The following is a 19,982-nucleotide window of genomic DNA, read 5'->3' on the forward strand; positions in this document are numbered from 1 at the left end:
GAAGAAGGGCTTTGGAGTCAGACAGACCTGGGTTTGATTCCTGGTTCTTTCTCTTGCCAGCTATGACTTTGAGCAAGTTAACTTTCTCTGCACCTCACTCTCCTCATCTGGAAAATGGGTTATTGAGAGGATGAAATGAGATTCTGTGTGTAAGCTCTTAACATAATGCCTGGCATCTAGTACTCAGTCAATAAACCGTAATCATCATGAATGGCATCTGTATAGCAATTTCCTTATCAGACCAGAGCTGTAACGGAAATTAGCATACTCACAGTCTACAGAATGGTGATTTTTTTTTCCCCCTTGAGCCCAACCAGGACTCAGATGAGGTCTACCCAGTGTCTAATACATATCAGATTTCCAGGACAACTCTGATTTCCACTCTTTTATTAAAGGCAATGCATTTTTAAATTGTATATCTAAAAGAAATTTTGTTTTTATGTTTTCGTTAAGATTTTTAAATAAATAAACATTTGTATCAGGAAATAAAAACTTACAGGTCTTTATTTGTGGTTCTGAAAATATGATCACCATACTGAGAGTTCTTTAGCATAGAATGTACCCCTCCCCCAAACAAACGTACATGCCTCCTCTCTGAAGCAAGGATTCTTCCAGAGAAACGCTAGACAAACGTAACTGGAACCCTTAGACTGTCATCTCATTTTTATCATAGGGTCAGTTTTGCCATTCTATTTGTATGGTCAGAAACACTTTCTAATACCACGGATGGCATAGGATTCTTCCCTGCAGGCAGCCATCTTCAGGGCTGAAAGCAGAATATAAAAAGCAGCTAAATTAGAGACTTTACACAGTTGCTGGAACCAGCTTAATGAGAGACAGCGAACATTTTGCAGGCTACTGAACTTCTGAAGTGTGACAATCCAAGCAAATGAAATCATGGTACCTCTCATTGTAGTTTAATTGGACTCAAACTTGGCACAAGGGGCTGCTGAAAGCTGTATTCCAGGAGATAGACAGGAATCGTGCACCAACGAATTGAGCCCGCACCATGCATCTTACAACCGTCTGAGCTCCACACGGCTCTCAGGACTGACTCTTGTGGTCAAGAGAGAGAGAACTGCGGCGAATAAAAGCAGAGATGATAAGGCAGGCCAAATCCTGGCCTGGTGAATGGCATACCTGTCACCCTGAGTTATGCACTTGAAATAGCTCAGCCTCGTGGCAGCCCATACAGGCCAATTTATTTTAAAGAGGTAAAAAGAAGTGAAACAAACTTAGGCCCTCTCTTCTGCCTGTTAGGGTGTCAAGATATCAGTGTCAAGGAGTCCTCTTAACAGAAGGGTGAGGATGAGTTGAGCATAAACACTAACAAGAGAAGAACTAAGCACGGGCCTCCTGTTGAGTGGAGCTAAATGGAATCCCAGTCGAGTTACCCAAAAAGCAGAAAATTACCATAGCTGTCAGGAATGGGCCCAAAATCCTGTCAGGCAACAGTCAAGGGAACGGAAACTACATGAGGGGAAGGTGCATTTGGAGGAGGGAATGATCTGAAGAAGCAGATCGTTTTAGGATGTGCCTGTCTGGAGTCAGGAGGCCCTTGGAAAGCTTAGAAGGGTCTCTGGGCTTCCTTGTTTTGTTGCTGTGTCCTTTGAGTTCTCAGGGTTGAAACTGATTATATGATCCCAGCCTCTTCTGGTATAACCATCCCACCTGGCCACTTGAGTCCACGTTTACTGTTATTATGGCTTTAGGTTTTAGCCGGTAAGGCTAGGAGAGTGGACAAATTGGGTGCCGGCATGTAACAGACCATCCTGGACATTGATTTTTGAAGGTTCATTAGATAAATGCTGACATCACAGATTGATGTCTCTTTAAACCAGTACCTACTGCAGGACCGTCTAGGGAATCAAAAATATTGATGTAACATGTTTGAGCGGAAGGCCCACTGGAGAATTCCCCTGCCCAAATGGGATCCATCAATTTAGGCTTTCTTTAATTATTCTAATTTGGTGCATCCCCTGAGTTTGTTTTTAGATCTGGTTTTTATGGGGAATGCTGCTCCTACTTTAGGGGCCAAGGAAGGCCAGACAGGGTGTGCGTATCTATTTTTCATTGTTGTTTTGAGCCGCTGTTTAGTAATTAAAATTTTTGATCATAGCCTAATTTTCCCATACAGTGTGGCCATGGAATTGACAAGGGACTGATTAATGGGCCGACCCTGGGGCCAGGAGGCTGCTGGGTTGTTCTCTTGTGGAAGGCATGCCGGCAAAATAAAGTTGATGGTTTTGTTTGTGTTTAACCCTTCACCTTGGCACCATCAATAGATTGAAGACATCATTTGTATCTGCAAGCGTTTCTTTAATTAAGACCTTCTAAAAATCTTTCCTATTGATTCATTCCATTATCCTATTGATTAACTGCAGTGGATCATGTACTTGGTCTTCAGTGGAAGGCAACAGTCTGGGCCGGCTGTCATGACCACAGATGCAGACCACAGGCGGCTAGCATACAGTGCCCAGGGCTGGCGGGAGTGTCTTGCGTTCTAATGAGGCATCGGCAGTGGCTTGGTGGGGCTCGCTGAACACCACGAAGAAAGCCAGTTGTCTCCTGCTGGAGGGCTGGCCAGGCATAAAGTATTCCTTCTAGTCATTTATAAATGCAGCCGCTTAGCGAGCTGGGGGGAGGGGGAATAACAGGCTTGAGTGGGGAAGGGAAAGATGGATTCTGCTCTGCATCTGAATTTGGAAATTTGAGCTTTGAAACAAAAGCAAACTCAGAGATCTTGGTGTGAGTGAGGCATGGCTCAGAGACGGACTGTTCATCTTCCTTTGCCCAGACTACACCCCTGTGCCCCCTCCCCCTTGTTAATCAGCCTCCTCGCCAGACTGGCTACAGGTGCCACAATGGGTTTCCTGTTTTAGAAGAGCTCCCCATCTCCTTAGTTCAGAAAGAAGAGCTGGCCACTTTTCCCTTCTGCCTAGACGTGAGTCTGAACCATCCCCCGGTATTAAAAATGAAGAAACCTGCAGCTGAGCTAGTTCTTAAACTTTGCGTTTTGAAAGCTGCCTTAATATTGATGGTCATAATGAATTATCCTGGCTAGAGTTGGAGGAGAGAGGACTTTACTAGGCTGGGGTTTGGTATTCTGTGAAATGTGAGATAAATGAGATAATACACAACGTGATAAAGCATTCAACACATAGTAGGTGCTCAGTCAATAAACCAGTAACTGCGCAAAATTCATTTTTCTTCCTCTCATACGTGTCGTATTCCATTCCTCATCTTCAAATAGACCAGAATAGATGGCCTTCTCAAGAGTCAGGATGCCTTTCTTCTCGAATGGAATCCAGTAGAAAAGAAAAAATATAGAAGTTGCTGGACAGGAGGCAGACTAAGTTAGAGAAGATAATAGGATGTCTCTGTGCTCTGACTCTTTAGTCAGCAACTTAATGAATTTTCACTCTCAGAGTGAAAAATGTGAAGACTTCGAAACATCTCACCTAAGCAAGGTCATAATGGTCTTCATCTTCACGGTCAAGCTTGGCCTGGGATTTCAGTTAATGTCTGTGGTCCCCAAGTTCACGCCAGGGCTTTGTAGGCCCTGAAAAAAAGAAGTCAGAAAGTCCCTGTGTGTGTGTTTTGGGGTTGGGAAGGTGGGTGTGGGAAAGCTGACGATGGCCGGGAGGAATTCTTCTTCTGAATATGAGTATTTAAAATAAGAATTTCCCCATTGATAGAATTTTTAAGTCAAAATTAAGTGCAAATCCCTTGCAGATTTGTGTTTCTCCTGTCGACTGTTAGGACAGCCAGTTGTTTGTGCCAGACCAAATGCTCAGTTTCCCTTGGCACCAAAGTCATGTTTCGGGTGTCCTGCATTCCGTCCAGTGCATTAACATTGTAAAATGAACAAACTATTTTCTCAGACCTGGGGCCTGACCATCCTAACGGCCAGTTCCACCCTTGCCAACTTTGAAAAATGCCTTATTTCCACGTATCTGTAAAATTTACCATTGTGTAGATACCCCAGACTCTTCTTCTTCTTCAAAGAAGAAGAAACATGTTTAGATATAAGTGTATGTTCCATAAGGGAAGTTATTTTGAAAATAAGGTAGGAAACATTTTAAAATAAACAATATTTCTGAGTTTGCTTTTTCAGTGAGCATGTTTTAAATTAGCATGTAATCTGCATTCATCAAAATCATTTTTTTTAATTTAAAGATGTATAAAACGGAAAAGAGACATCTCCTATAATCCCACCACCTTGAGGTAACAACTGTGCATATTTTTTTAGTGTATTGTCTCCCAATCTTTTTTTAATGCATTCATACATACATATGTATATACTTTTTAAAAAATTGAAGTATAGTTGCTTTACAATGTTGTCTTAGTTTCAGGTGCACAGTAAAGTAATTCAGTTATATATATATATACACGTATATATATTCTTTTTCAGATTCTTCTCCATCATAGGTTATTACAAGATATTGAATATAGTTCCCTGTGCTATACAGTAGGTCCTTGTTGTTACGTATATACTTTTTAAAGCAAAATTAGGATTTTTTTCACTTACTATATCATAAACATTTTTTCATATCTTTAAATATTCCCTGGGAACATGATTGTTAATAGAAACTAGGATTCCCTTGTATAGATATGCCATATTTGTTTAATTTTTCTCCTATTGTTGAACACTTAGGTTGTTTCCTATTTTTTCCTTATCATATAAAGCACTGGGATGAGTATCCTTGTATAAAAATTTTGTATGAATTTTTATCACCTTAAGATAAATTCCTAAGAATTGAATTCCTGAGTCAAACAATATGCACATTTTAAAGGCTTCTGACACATATTACTAAAATATTCTTCCAAAAGGTTGAACCAATTATATAGCGTCCACCAGTAGTCTATGAGCAAGCCTGTTTTCCTGTGCCTTTACAACAGCCCTGGTAATTGTGTAAGTGTCTGTGTGTGTTGTGTGTAAATTGTTTCAATTTGATAGATTAGGAAAACAGAGTCTCCTTGATTTCATTTACATTCTTTTGATTACTAATGAAGTAGCAGTGTTTTCTTCTATTTAAATGGCTATTTACATTTCTTCTTTTGTGAAATATTTGTCCATGTCTTTTACCCATTTTTATTGAAGTGTTTGGCTTTTTCTAACTGATTTGAAGAATTATTTTCTTTTTCATTAAAATCTGTAACTCCTTTTCATAGATAATCAGATGAGATCGTTATAGATAATCCAGTCGGATTGTTCATGTAGACATTAAGTTGTATTTGGAATATCTTGATAATGGCCATGTTATTAATGCACTTTTTACTTTTAAAAAAATGACTGTTTGCCTCTGATAAAAAAGATACATGGGAAAGAGCCTGACAGTGTCAATCCAGCTCGAGTTAACTATCCCAGGACACTACCAACATTTTATTACAGTTGTCAAAAAAAAAAAAAACCCCAACAATTTTATTGTTTTGATTATTGAGATCCAGCCACACATCAACTGAGCAATTAAAATCTCTAAATAACATTCTCTGAATTGTCAAACAAAGGATTCGTTCCCAGTGGAAAGGACTTTTTTTGAAAGAAGATAGTTTTCCCTGTAATGTCTGTGCCAGTAAATGGTCGCACTAATTGGAATATACAGAAATATTTTACCAGGTTAACAATGCATGACACCCTAATAAGATTGTGATGACAAGCTTTTCTTTTTATGAAAGGTGATGTTACTGCATGCTTCTAATATACATGGGCTCGTGTGTCTTTTTATGACATGTTATAAATGAAATGTTTAGTAGAAATTAATCTGCTTTCCCCAAATCTTTCCTGTATATGAAATTATTTTTTAAAAGCAGGACAACAGAATCTTGATTTCTGTTGTTTTTGTTTAAGTGCTTGGAATAATATATTTTAAGGCATCTTGGAATGGAATAAAAAAGGATCACAATTAAATGCATATTAAACCGCTTGTCCCAAATCCCACTAATCTGCCACTAGAATGTGTGAAGCCAGATTCCCCGTCTTGCCCTAGCTCAGGTGGCTGGCTGAGTGCAGGCCTGGGACAGTTAATGACAATCTTCCAAGACAAGCAGGACTTAACATCAATAACCCTCTCCCAGGTAGTCTATATGCTCTGGAGGTGGTGAGCTCTGTCAGGGTTTTGATGATTTTATGATGGCTTGTGTATATTTACAGTGTGTTTAAAATACTCTTTTTAATTATCATTTGAGTGACAAAGCTTAATCTTTCGATCTTTATCTGCACCTCCTGCTGATGTATGTTTGTTGGGTAACTAAAAAGCGGAAAGTTACTAACACCCAAGCTCTATGCCAGTAAAGAGACTGAGGAGTCAATAGATGATTAACCTCCCTTTCTCCTCTTTATGAGAATAAAGGAGTCACTTTATAAAATCTTTGAAGGTGGCCCAGATTTTTCAAAGCAGCATCCTAGAAACATATAACAGCCATACAAAACTGGGCAACATTTGAATTGCACAAAGCAAGTATGTATGGTAAAGAATATAAAAAAGTCATTTGAATACTGTTCTTCAAACACACTATTATAAACCCCCCATTGAAACTATGTCCTACGCATTTCATATACACATGTATGTTTACATTTATGAATATATACAACACATGTATGTATATATGTGTGCTACATATATGTTATATACATACAAATTATCTTGTGGAGTTATTAGGCAGCATGTTTGATTGGATATGGATATTTTGTTAGATTTTAGGGGCTAACTAAATAGGATACAGTCATCATTTAGCCTATCATAGCTGCATCTTAAAATGTTCCCTTTGTTGTATTTCATTTGAAATGGGATGAAAGGCTGGGGTTATTATCCCTTGTTGCAAATGAGTAAAGGCACATGTGTTAATAATGGATGCTGAGGATTTAGAATTAAGTATTGAACCTCTGTCTTGGTTTTCCAGAAAGATGAGGCACAACCACTACCCTTTTTGAAAGCTCTTGTTTCTGATAATATTTATAGGTCAAAATTTTAAAAGCAGAGGAAAACAATTTCAGGTAACTGGCCTGTGTGATTCTCTGCTAAAATTAATGAGCATCATCAGCAGCATATATACTGGAAACGGCAGGCTGCCTAAGACTCCTCTGAAAAAATCTTAAAAATCGTGGATTGATTTGCAGATTTAGTGGGATATTAAAAGCTGATGTTGTGCCTGAATAAGATAAGCATTCTGTTTTAGACTGTTCTGGAGAAAGCCCTCACATGGCTAGGTGATTTTATTGACATCTCAGAACTAAAGACCATAAATTCTGCTATCGGGCAATATACTGTCCTAAGAAATAGACATCATGAATGCCAAAGTCGCCTTTGGGAGCCCAGCAGACACAGTGTGGAGTCAGATAAAGCATTAAATCCCAGACCCAGCCCAACACCTGCAGCGTTGTCACTTCTTTTAACCTTGATATGGGTAAGCTTGGCCACCATTTGTAACCCATCCATTTCCACAAGCAGTTGGTCGCTAGCATCCCCGGTGAGTCATACTCAAGGCCAAGTATGCATCCCTAGCTGCCCCCTCTCCACCTCACCCCACAGCTACTCATATCAAAATGATGCTTATCCTGTGGTTGCCGCTTGGAGATTTAGGCAGCAGTGGGATGCTAAGGAGTTTGTGCCAAGAGTCCAGCTAAACAGGAAAGAAAGCTTATCAAGTCCCCTCAGTCAGGCAAGTGTTCATGTCCAGAGAACTCGTGAAAGGCAAAGGATGGTGAGATGGAAAAAGCAGACAGCAAGGGCACGGGTAGCTGAAGGGTTTGGTATGGTGAGCTGAGTCCGAAGGAAGAGTCAAGCAAAAGCTCTGGAGGCCAGAATGGCAGGCAGTTGGACCAAGAATCCAGATTTAGTGGATTTGGGAAGAGAAGATCAAAGACTTCAACTAGGGCTTCCCTGGTGGCGCAGTGGTTGAGAGTCCGCCTGCCGATGCAGGGGACACGGGTTCGTGCCCCGGTCCAGGAAGATCCCACATGCCGCGGAGCGGCTGGGCCCGTGAACCATGGCCGCTGAGCCTGTGCGTCCGGAGCCTGTGCTCCGCAACGGGAGAGGCCCACGTACCACAAAAAAAAAAAAAAAAAAAAAAAAAAAAGGACTCCAACTAAAGTTCTAGGCCAAAAGGGGTCTGGAAACTGGACCAGAATGTCTTAACCACGAAAAGCTGAAATCAAGTTAAGAGCTGGGCAGTGACGTACCAAGGATGGGGCAGTGGGAGGAGTCTGTCCGCTTTTCTATAGCACCATTCTCTGCCACTTCTAAACAACAGCCACGTTAGAATACTCACTCCTCTCTAAAAAAAGCTTGTGTTGGTCTAACATCCATACAATTTCTGAATTACTCCTGAAGTTTACTCATGTATATATAAGCTTTAAATTAGCACATTTTAGGAACATATTGTTTAATGAATATTGTATTCTACATAGACATTCATTCAGAGAATTCTCATTTATGCAGTCAGCAACTGACACACATGGGCTCAACTGCACCTGTTCACCTCAAGACTAAATTCATTACTGGGGACTTCCCTGGTGGTCCAGTGGGTAAGACTCTGTGCTCCCTATGCAGGGGGCCTGGGTTGATCCCTGGTTGGGGAACTAGATCCCGCGTGCTGCAACTAAGACCCAGCGCAACCAAAATAAATAAATAAATAAAAATTTTTTAGAAGAGTGAGTTGATTACCATTTAGAATTGATTGAACCTCGCTTCAGGTGTGGTGTATGTCTCCAGCCACTATGGCGCCACGTATTTCTGCATCTAAACAGTAGATGGGAAATAAGCAGTAACAGACAAGAGAAAGAAACAACAGTTGGGGTACTTAAATTCTGCCATACCATGTGACCACTTGAAGTTTTTATTTTTGTTTAAAACTTAAAACAGTGAAACCGTTTGCAAACCACTCTGTGTAATAGTTTTTATTTGGTAAATGAAAATTTCAGTTCCCTATGTAAAATATTTGACTGAATTTGAATCATATTTTTAAGTTACAGTGTATTCTTTAATTGTTCATTGATTATTTTAAATTGAAGACTAAATCAAGGAAGTTATTATTACTGATTATTATATGATAGTTATTGAGAAAATTTTATGATATAGAGGCAAGGGGTGTGAAAAATGGTCTACTTCAGCTGTCAGATATGCTAAGCGTGTCCCTGGAGATGGGATAGTGTTTATGAGTACCTAGTGAATTCAGTGCCTGCTGACATAATCAATGATAATAAGGAAACATAGGCACAGGATGACCAAACCAAGAATGAACTTGATTCTGGGCTTTGTGATCTGATATCTCCTGATATTCTCTGGGTCTGAACTGACCTCCAAGTGGAGCCAGGGCTGATACCACGGAAGGAAATACATCCATCAATTTGCCTAGAGTTAGAGACCGTAAACAAATGATGGACAGACAGGCTGATTGTTGTTGATGGTCACTCTGGGAGAAGCATGTAGAATCTACCAAGGAACTCCTGTGGAGTGGGGCCACTCATGAGACAATACTGAAGCCCTTCTGAACCAAGGCCCTTCTGAACTGAAAATTCAGAAAGCAAAATGGCAGCATCGTGCAAGATGCCAGACAACCAATGGATGGCTAATGGCCACAGAAACGGGCTGGCTCTTTTACAGCCCAGTGACTGGAGTAGGACCTGGTAATAGAGATGAATGAAGCAGGCCAAGCATGGAGAGGTGGGATTTGACTCACACTGGAGCACGTGTGTCCAGTCTAAAGGGGGCAGCCGCTACTCAGCTCCTGCCTGTTGCCACCCTGGGGGAATATTGACCCAGGTAAGCAGATCTTTCAGTTTTTCAAGCAAAGCCAAACATCAGGATTGTTGAGCGAAATCTCTAGGTTTCTTTTTCTTTTCTTTTCTTTTTAAATAACTAATTCACTTTTTTTTTTTTAAGTACAAAACCAAGACTGTCGGGACCAAAATAAATGTCTGGGAGCAAAATGTCACCCTTGAGCCAACATTTTCTCCCCTCTGCACTGGAGCCTTAAATCGTTTCAGGTGGCTCTCACTACCAACCAAAGGCTGACCTCCATGCTTTGGAATACTAGAGAGGGCTAAGAATCATGTTTAAGAGAAAAGTAGAGGCACTTTTTTTTTTTTTTTTTTTGCCGTACGTGGGTCTCTCACTGCTGCGGCCTCTCCCGTTGTGGAGCACAGGCTCCGGAGGCGCAGGCTCAGCAGCCATGGCTCACGGGCCCAGCCGCTCCTCGGCATGTGGGATCTTCCCGGACCAGGGCACGAACCCGTGTCCCCTGCCTCGGCAGGTGGACTCCCAACCACTGCGCCACCAGGGAAGCCCAAGTAGAGGCACTTTTGACTAATGATTGAATGACTGTTGCAAAAACTGTCACAGCATGCAGCCACCAAGCACCAGGGAAGATAACACACTAAGAATAATAGCTGTCATTGATTGAGCTAGTGCCTCTGTGCTATTACACCCTTCACACCCGGGACCTCACTGAGTCCTCACGGCAGCTGCATGAAATAGGTATTTGTATCCCTACTTACTGGTAAGGACACTTAGCAAGGTTTTGTCATTTTCCCAAGTTCAGTCACGCAGTCAGGACTCCACCCCACGCCTCTCTTGGACTTCAAAGCTCAGGGTCTCAACCACTGAGGCTAAGCTGTCAACAGTGAGGGGACTCGTAGCTACGCCAGAGCCGGGTTGCCTTGAATATCAGTTTGAAGCACCAATCACCCAGGAGCTTCCCTGGCAACACGAAGATTGTCACCTGGTCAATAATTGTTTGAACACCAGAGCTGGCCATTACCCTTGTCCCGTTATGGAAACTTCTCTTGAACAAAACCAACGGGAGAAGGGACCAACTTAGGCGCACTTTGGGCCGGAGCGCTTGCGTCAATGTTCTCCTGCAAGAATATGCTTTTACTTACGCATTGCTTGCTTAATAGACCACAAACGTCAACATCCCTCTGGAAGAACAGCTCGTGCTCAGAGGCGTCACAGGCTTCAAAAGATCCTGTTGAGGCACATTGTTGTGTAAAACCCACAAGTGGAGCAGAATCCCATGTCTCCTCCTTATAATGTTAATATTTAAGAAAGCTTCAGAGATGGCCTCTGTGCTTTCTACCAAAAAATGGGTTGGGATTTTTCCCCCCTTTGGCTTTTCAGACCTGGAAGCACATCAATGGTTTTTTTTTTTTCAACAAAAGAATGTGTCTCTTGTCCCTGGGCATGGCAAGGCTGCAGAGAAGGAGAAGCCAGTTTGTAGAGGGGAGGGAGGGGAGGTGACTGAGGGAAGTTAGTGCCCCTTGGAAAGAGATACAGGCACAGGGGCTCGCGGGGCTGTCTCATGCCCCCCCTCCCACAGGAGGCAATGAGATCGTATTTCAGATGGTTTTCTTACTGTGTCCTCATTCCATTTTCCAGGAACCCTGTGGCAGGTCCGTAATTTCTCTTGTCCTCCAGCCCAGTCTGGGGTTGAGCTTGTGTGAGTGGCCAAGCCAGCCATGCAGGTATCAGCGTGGCAGACACAGAAGTGAAATCCAACCTGCCCCCCAACCAGGACGCATTCTTGAGTGGCTGTGTGGCCCCAAAGTGCCCAATAACAACCACCCCCCTCCACGGGCTGCCTCTTGTGCACAATGTATTGAAATAAGCGCTGGCCATGTTCAGTCCATACCACGCCCTGCCCTGGTGTCAGTAGCCAAAGAGGAATCAGATTGGAACCAAAAAATAACAAGCACTATAAATCATCAGATGCCCCCAAACACTGAGTCATTGTTTGGAGCTTATGGCATGCCCAGGATAGTAGGAGGCATCTAATCAGAAACTCAAAATGAACAGCCCTGCGGAACAGATGGGCAAATTCTATGGACTTTCCTTCCTTCGAGAGAGGAGGAGCCATTATTTAAATTTATATACAGCGGAACCCCATCCTGATGATTAAATCTGGATGATCGCAACATCCAGATGCATTAAACAGCAACCGTCTCAAATCAGACTTGAGCAGAGATGCCACATGGCCATGGCCAAGGACACAGGGTTCATTTCCTAGGCATGTGAGTTTTGGTGCTGGGTCAGTTAGAGCCACAGCAGAAAATAGACTGATTTCCACCTGCATTTACGTGCCCCCTTCAGAGCGGGGGAATTAATGCTTCTACTTCAGTTAAATTCCACCCCCGCTCTGTGTATTTGAGAAATTATTTCAATCAGAGCTCTGCAATGTCAAGGAAAGAGACATGGCATATAGGAAATTGAACTGTTGAGTCCCGGGTGGTGTCACTGCCTCTAAGGTATCCAACTGCTTTCACTGAACGTGTAGAAAGTAGATCACCGATGTTTCAAAAAGTTTGGCTCCAGTGCCACTTAATTCTTGCTCCAGAGGCTGGGAACTTACACAAGCAACCTCACATGGAAACCAACATTCCCACCAATATAAAAGTTTTATGTAGGAAATGTGACCTCAGAGGATCCCCATATTGAGTGAGATCTGGGGGGCTCGGGACGTCCAGTTCAGAATTCTGCATCTGGTTAAAGTACTTAGAAGCTTAGGCATATACTCAAAACGTCCTTAACATCACCTTCATAGGTGCTGTGTCACTCTTGATCCATTAATTTATCATACTCTTTTTTTTTTTTTTTGAATTTCAGGATTCCCATAGTCTATAATGGTAAAATTACAATTGGATTGAACAGACTTAGGGGCCCATGTTGTTTCTCAGACAATTTTAGGAATCCTTAAAAGTCAGTTTCTCATGATCAGCAACTTTTAGTTTAAAAAGTTTATGAGGTGGGAGGGATCATTCTTCTTTCAGGTTCAAGGACCCCTGTTGGTTGCAAAAGACAAAAGAAAACCTTTAAAAACAAACTTTATGAGAAGGGAGAAAGGGTTGCAGTTTGGGGGCTTTTTTCTCTTTTTTTAAATTGGGTTTGCCTTCTTAGCTCTTACCTTGAACAGAATACAGAACATGTCACGTCCACATATTTTCTTAATTGTAAAAAGTAAATACTCTAAAACGTATTTTTTCAAATTGTGATTACGTTCCAGTGGTTTCTGTGTAACATAGATTAGATTTTTATTAAGGGTTTTATTAAATAACTGGTGTTTCACCAACATCTAATTAAATCTTCTATCTAAATTGAACAGAAAATTAGGGGCGAAAAGAAAGCATTTGTAGCAGACTTTATTACAGATAAGACTATTATTTGTTCATCTTAAGAATTTGAGATCAAATTTACACGCAGCATCCTCATCAAATTTCTTTTCTGGGCTGCTGAGCCCTGGCCCCTTGAAAGCAGCCCATTATCTTCCCGCCTCCTTTTTATTATAGTGTCCTGGTTGTTGGCAACACGCCCGCTGTTTAAGGTTACTTTCATTAATTAACCGAAAGTTAATTTCTTTGCAAGCAAAATCTCTGATCTCATTATGTTGTCTTTAAAGCTGAAAGCTTCAGGTTTTCTGGTCTCCTTTGATGGCACAATAAAAAGCATGCTCTTTATCTTAAGGGAAACTGTCTCCAGGGTTTAATTTAATAGTCCTTGAAATAGTTACAGCACAGCCAGGCAGACTACAATAATATGCCCATTTTAGAAAACCTTGGCTTTGTCATGGTTAAGAGAGCCCAGTGACTGGTGCAGATGTGGACTACGAGGGCTCCGTGTTCACATAAGTTCCGCGTTTTACCTCTTTAAGTCCCATTTGTACACCCCCGTTCTATGTCCTGTTGGAGAACAGAGCAAACACCCACAGCACTGTTCCTTCCAAAGTGTGCCATCTTCTTCTCTGGGAGTCTGGGGGGCTGACGTTTCGTCTGTTTGCCTTTACTGCATTTGGTGAGCTGTCTTTTGTTCCACTGGTAGAAATGAGGCAACATTGGGTGGTACACAGAGTTTGGGGTGTAGTGGTTTGGAGCCTGGCAAGCCTGGATTTGAATCCCAGTCTTTCCTTGGAGGAGCTCCATGTCCTTGGATAAGTTATTTAGCCTCTTTCTCTAAGTCTCAATTTCCTCATCAATAAACTTTCAATGATTATGCAGAGTTAAGAAAGTTAAATCAAGTAACTTATCCATAGCAGAGACTTAAATGTTCAGAACTGTCCTATTCTAGTCTTTATCAGCTACAAATGTGTTTCTCGATTTGGGATTCATCCTGTTATTTGAGAGCTGGCATCCACATTGCTACAGCAGCAGCAGCAGCAGCTTGGGGCAGATGGTCAAACGCCACAGAGCATGTTTGGTGTGGATTCAGTGAGTTGGGTTCTGCCTTGCCCCGAATGCTCTTTTGTAGACGTGGGCACGTGAAGAGTGTATTTTCTTTGTCTCTCTGAGTTAGCCTTCATCCTCTGTGAAGAAATCTGGTTACTTTCTGGAGCATTAAATTCAGTGAGTTGAGAGAGGCCAGAATGTCTTTTCAGAGCCGCCAGGTGTAGGTCACACAGAGGGAAGAGAACTCTTCAGGTGGCTCAAGTCTCAGGAGCCATACAGGTACACAGAGAAGCCATTTGTATTCCACTGAGTCCAACAACGTTACACATACACAACTGGGATTTACAGAGGCTGGGAGGGAGGGCTGCCGAGAGCGGGTAATGGCATGACCCAGCATGCTGCTTCTGATGCCTGGGAGACTGGGTCTGCGCCACTTGCGTATGTCCCCCGTACCTGTTCCTGATGAAGGATGCAATTGACTCGACTCAAGCAGGTCAAAGTCACTTAGGCAGAAAATCCCAGGTCTTGGGAAGAAAAGTCCTGTGCCTCTGGGGCCCTTGGCAGAAGTCAAAGGCCCAAGGTAATGTATTGGCAAAGATCCTGTCTGCTTTGGTGCCTTGCTTACTGCTCCCCCATGCTTTTAGGCAGAAGTATTGTCAATGCTATTGATTAGTTGATCTGATAATCTGGCAAGCTCCCTGATGTGTTAAATTTCCTACTTTGGGATGACGGTAAGTGCGGGCAGAGCGTATGCTTCAGTTGGGGGGAACTCTCAGTGGACCTTGCTTAGACACCTCTTCTACAGTGAGATTGCTACAGGCATGACAGTTCCGATTATTCTTTTGGCTGTCACACTTAACCCTTCCCGAGACCACTTTTCCCTAGTTATCCACAGTTTCCAGCTTTACTTTAGATTTGGAACAACACTTTGCCTTCTCATTGGGCCTCTAGGGTCTCTTGATTTTTTTTTTTTTTTTAGTGTTTATTACATCTATGTGTTTAGGTTTTTATTTTTCAGTTTTCTTTTCTGTTGTGAGTGCACTCTATTCTCTTCATCTTCCCCTCCTTGACACACCCGCTGTGGCAAAAATCATCTTTGCCTTTCTCCTCATCCTGTATTGATCTTCAAACATTCCATCAGCCATATCCCTCGTTTAAAAAATGCATAGCAACTTGATGAAAGGGATATGATGCGTGGTGGGTAGGTATCCAAAGAAAGTCTTTGGTAAAGGTGGTGGAGTTTTCTATAAGGAGCAGAGTGATGGTAAATAAGCTAGCACCACATCGTTGCAATTTGTTTAGAAGTTGTTTGTTTAGAGCCTGGTCTGGAATAGCTAGAAACGTTACCACCCTCTGATTTGTCTTTCTTTACTTGTTATTCACCCCACCCTCTCTTTTGCTTCTGTCTCCAAGCTCTTCAACCTTGTTGAAAGGGCATGATGGTACCCTTGGAAATCCAAGCCACCACTTGGATAAATTCCGCCTTCAGCTGTCGGGGTCCACGGTGCTGTTGGTTCTACCTTCCAGCTTTACTGTGCTTCCCATCAATTGCATTCTCCACCTCGGTACAAAGAATGCAGGATGACTACTTTCATCCCCTTTGCAAAATAACAACAACAACAACAAGACCTCTGAGCAGAGAACATTAAGCCTCATTCAGATTTTGTAAAAGTGGAAAACGAATCATAAATACCTGAGAAATGAGGTTCCTAATGGAAGCCCCAAGAAGACCTTTAACCTGGGCAAGATCCTATAGCACAATTATATACAATTTCACACTTGACTGGGGCTGTTATTTGAGCAAAAATAACCATTTTTCTGCTTGCACTAAATGAGCCACGAGAGCCACGTATCCAGCTTCAGAAAAATGTAGGATCTCCCGTTCAGTCTGCATGTAATCAGCGTACTTGATGGCAAGGACATTGTAGGATCAAAAGAGTTAATAATTGGATCCTGCCCACAGCTACCACACACACAATTAAGGGCAAGATTAGCAGAGATGAAAAATTTATTGTGAAAATGCAGCGCTGGTCTGCAAAACAAAATGATTTCAACCGAGCAGTGGTTCTGTTGCCATAATCCTAATGATCAACTCTATTACACTAATAATACGAGAAAAACTAATTGCAGCGAGGACAGGACAGATCTTTTTTAATCTGCGTTGTCATCCCAACTAAGTCCCAACCCATTTGTATTAACCTTTGCTGACAGAGTCACATGATGGACATAATTTCTTATAATTTACCCGCTATGGATCTAACCTTTCTTCATCAAATATTCATAAAGGCGGGATTCTCAATGATTTTCTGTCTCTCTTCATATTTACAGCTTGTTGTCTTCTTACTTTCTACAGTAATTTGGACACAATTGAAGTCAAATGGAGTTAAAGTTAAATGCCTTTAACAACTAAGGTGCCTAAAATTAGAGATGTGGGGGAGGGGTCGTGAACTGGAGGGGGAGAGCTTGTGTTCCCAAGACCCTTCACATCCCAGAGGAGTTCCAGGGGGCTACCCTTCCCCCAAAGGGAAAACGAAATCAGCCGGAGAATAAAATGCCATTGCCCTTGCTTGGCCTGCTGAGCACGCACTCTTGGGCTTGTAGTTCAGGATGCTCTCAGGCTGAATTGACCAGGAGCCCCATGCCTTCCTCTGTACACAGGGCTTGCTGGGAACCTAGGCGGCCGGGACCAGGCTCTGTCTGAGCATGTGTGCCCAGAGGGGCCCGAGAAACATGTCAGGGGCTGTCATGGTGGACAAGAAAAGTTGGTTGGTACAGTTAATTAGAAAACACACATGAATATCTGAAACCATTCCTGAGAGCATTTTTGGTAGAAAAACATCTGTTTCCACTTTGCTTCTTTGTTGCTTTGACAGTCTTCTTAAGAGACATGTGGATGAAAGAAGTTTTATAAAGCTTAGGTGTTTAAAATAAGTCTAGCCACTGGTCCTTTATTTTTCCTCTCCCCCTTGAAAGGCTTCAGTTTCCATGAGATGGCAGCAATTTGGGGAAGATGAGATCGTCTAGAGAAATCCCTTTTCTACTCCAGTCCTCAGAGGACCCTACCTTTACTAAAACAGCTAAGAATGTTGTAGGTAAATTCTCCCTTAAGATGCAAATTAGTTGTTTTACCTGGTTGACTTCAACTTCCTATATTGACTAAGCCAAGAATTTGCTTCTTGCTGAGTTCCCAGAATTCTGATTGGTAGAAAGGAAGTTAGACCTGAAGGCAGTTATATTCTTTAACAGCTGATTCACATCCCTAACTCTGAGGTATCTGATTTTCTTCACCACCAGTTAGCATCTGTATTTTAAATTATACAAGGAATACACAAATACACATACTTTATAAAAAAAGTAAAACTTTATAAAGTACTCTTTGACCACTACCCCCAATCTCAGACCTCTTGCCCTTTCACATATTTTTCTGTGCATTTATAGACATACAGATGTACTATAGGCAAGTATGTTTTCCTTGTTTTATATAAATGGTCATTACAAATAACCATTGCCTCTATAAATCATTGCTACCCAACTTGCTTTTGTTCCTCAATAATATATCTAGATCTGGAAATCCTCCTATGTTAGAACATGTAATATAAATCTGTTCTGTTTAATTGTTGCAGAGACGTCCATAGGTTGGATATACCATAGTTTAGTATCGTTCCCACGATAACGGACATTTAGGTTGTTTCCAGTTTCTCAAATTATAAGCAATTCTGCAAAACACCATTGGCTGTTTGGAACTGAGATAGAGCATGTAATTGTTTTAACAGCATGCTGGCTTTTGCAAATACAGTTTTGAGAATGTTTATAGTGACCCGATAGCTCAAGATACTTTTTGAATGTTTTCTACCAAGCCAAGTTTCCTTTCTGATGGGAAAGACCAAAACAATTATGAGACATCTGGTATCATGAGTACCCCACAAATAAATAGACATTCCAGACAGCAGTGAACTAAATGTTTTCAACAGGGGAAAAAGTGATAATCAGCTGTCAGAAATGCCCAAGGAAAGCTTGTTATACAAGGAGACTATCATCGTGGTGAGTTTCCTGTTATACAGATTGAGTTATACTGAAGGTCAGATGATGTCCCCTGAGCTGCAGCTGCATCCTGGGAAATTCTCCTCCATGGTACTGGGTTCTCCGTTTGCCTTGTTCGCCAATACTCATGATATAAAGAGGTGTCCATGAGTATGATAAGGATGGCTTGCCAATTAGGATATGCATACATGCATGGTCTTAATAGCCATTCCTAAGTCTCTTACAAATCCAATAGAAGATGGCAGGAAGTTCTTTTAAAGGACCAAAATCTTTTGCCAGAGGGTTTGAGGGGTACGTCCCATGAAAATTTTTACTAGGAATCTCAGAGACTGTCATTCTTCTCGACTGGAATTGGATAGATGCTGAGATGCCCACCAGTTCCCTCTGGGTTAATGGAAGAAATAAGGCATGTACACAGTCAGATTGTATACATTTGTAGAAGTGCAGAATGGAAACTTCCAATCTGAGTGAGTGTAAAGATTCTAAATTATTTTTTAAATAGTTCACATTAATTACTGTTAGGTTTAGGGAATAACTCAAAGTTGGGTTAACAGTGTTGTCAGGTAGAGGTTTTACTTTGGTGAAAACCAACAACTGACTTAAGAATGTCACACAGATGGAAAAGATCCTTCAGGAGTTCATAAAACATTGGGTATCTCTTATTCCTGCAACTCCGTTTTCAGGGTGTTAACTGGCTCAGTCTGTCATTCTATACTGGGCACTCTTATCCTTATCTTATAAAAGGGGGAGTTGAGAGATTCTGTCAAAGGTTAGTAGAACCTAAGAAAAATAGAGATAAATTCATCAAAAATTAAAAACTTTTGTGCATCAAAGAACATTGTCAAGAACGTGAAAAAAAACCTACAGAATATGAGAAAATCTTGCAAATCATGTATCTGATAAAGGTTTAATATCCAGAATATGTAAAGAACTCCTAAAACTCAAGAACTAAAAGACAAACAACCCAATTTTTAAAAATGGGCAAAGGACTTGATTAGACACTTCTCCAGAGAAGATATACAAATGGTAAATAAGTTCATGAAAAGACGCTTAGCGTCATTAGTCATTAGGGAAACGTGAATCAAAACCACAATGAGAGACTACTTCATACCTACTAGAGTGGCTATAATAATTTTTAACAATAACAAAATAACAAGTGTTGACAAGGATGTGGAGAAATTAGAACCTTTGCATGTTGCTGGTGGAAATGTAAAATCATGCAGTGCCTTTGAAAAACAATTTGGTGGTTCCTCAAAAAGTTAAACGTAAGGTTACCATATGACCCAGCAAGTCCACTTCTAGGTATAAACCCAAAAGAATTGAAAACAGGGACTCAAACAGATGTTTGTGTACCAATATTCATCACAGCATTATTCACAATAGCCAAAAGGTGGAAACAATCCAAGCGTCCATCAACAGATGAATGGATAAACTAAATGTGTAATATACATGCAATGGAATATTATTCAGCCATAAAAAGGAATGAAATTCTAATACATGCTACAATCTAGATGAACCTCGAAAACATCATGCCAAGTGAAATAAGCCAGACACAGAAGAACAAATATTGTATGATTCCACTTATATGAATGGTCTAAAATAGACAGAACGTAGATTAGAGGTTACTGGTGCTGTGGAAAGGGGGGGATGGGAAATTGCAGAATGAATTTCTGTTTGAGGTGATGAGAAAATTTTAGAAATATATACCAGTGATGATTATACAACATTGTGAATGCAATGAATACCACTGAATTGTACACTTAAAAATGGGTAAAAAGGCAAATTT

General features: G+C 41.3%; 1 protein-coding gene across 1 annotated transcript in view; it reads left to right on the forward strand.

The window, feature by feature from the left end:
• The window catches only part of FTO (FTO alpha-ketoglutarate dependent dioxygenase), a 378,421-nt gene that overhangs the window by 337,626 nt on the left and 20,813 nt on the right, over positions 1-19,982 (forward strand). The window lies entirely within an intron of this gene.

Source organism: Mesoplodon densirostris, chromosome 19 (genome assembly GCF_025265405.1).
Source record: "Mesoplodon densirostris isolate mMesDen1 chromosome 19, mMesDen1 primary haplotype, whole genome shotgun sequence".
In the NCBI taxonomy this organism is placed as follows: domain Eukaryota; kingdom Metazoa; phylum Chordata; class Mammalia; order Artiodactyla; family Ziphiidae; genus Mesoplodon; species Mesoplodon densirostris.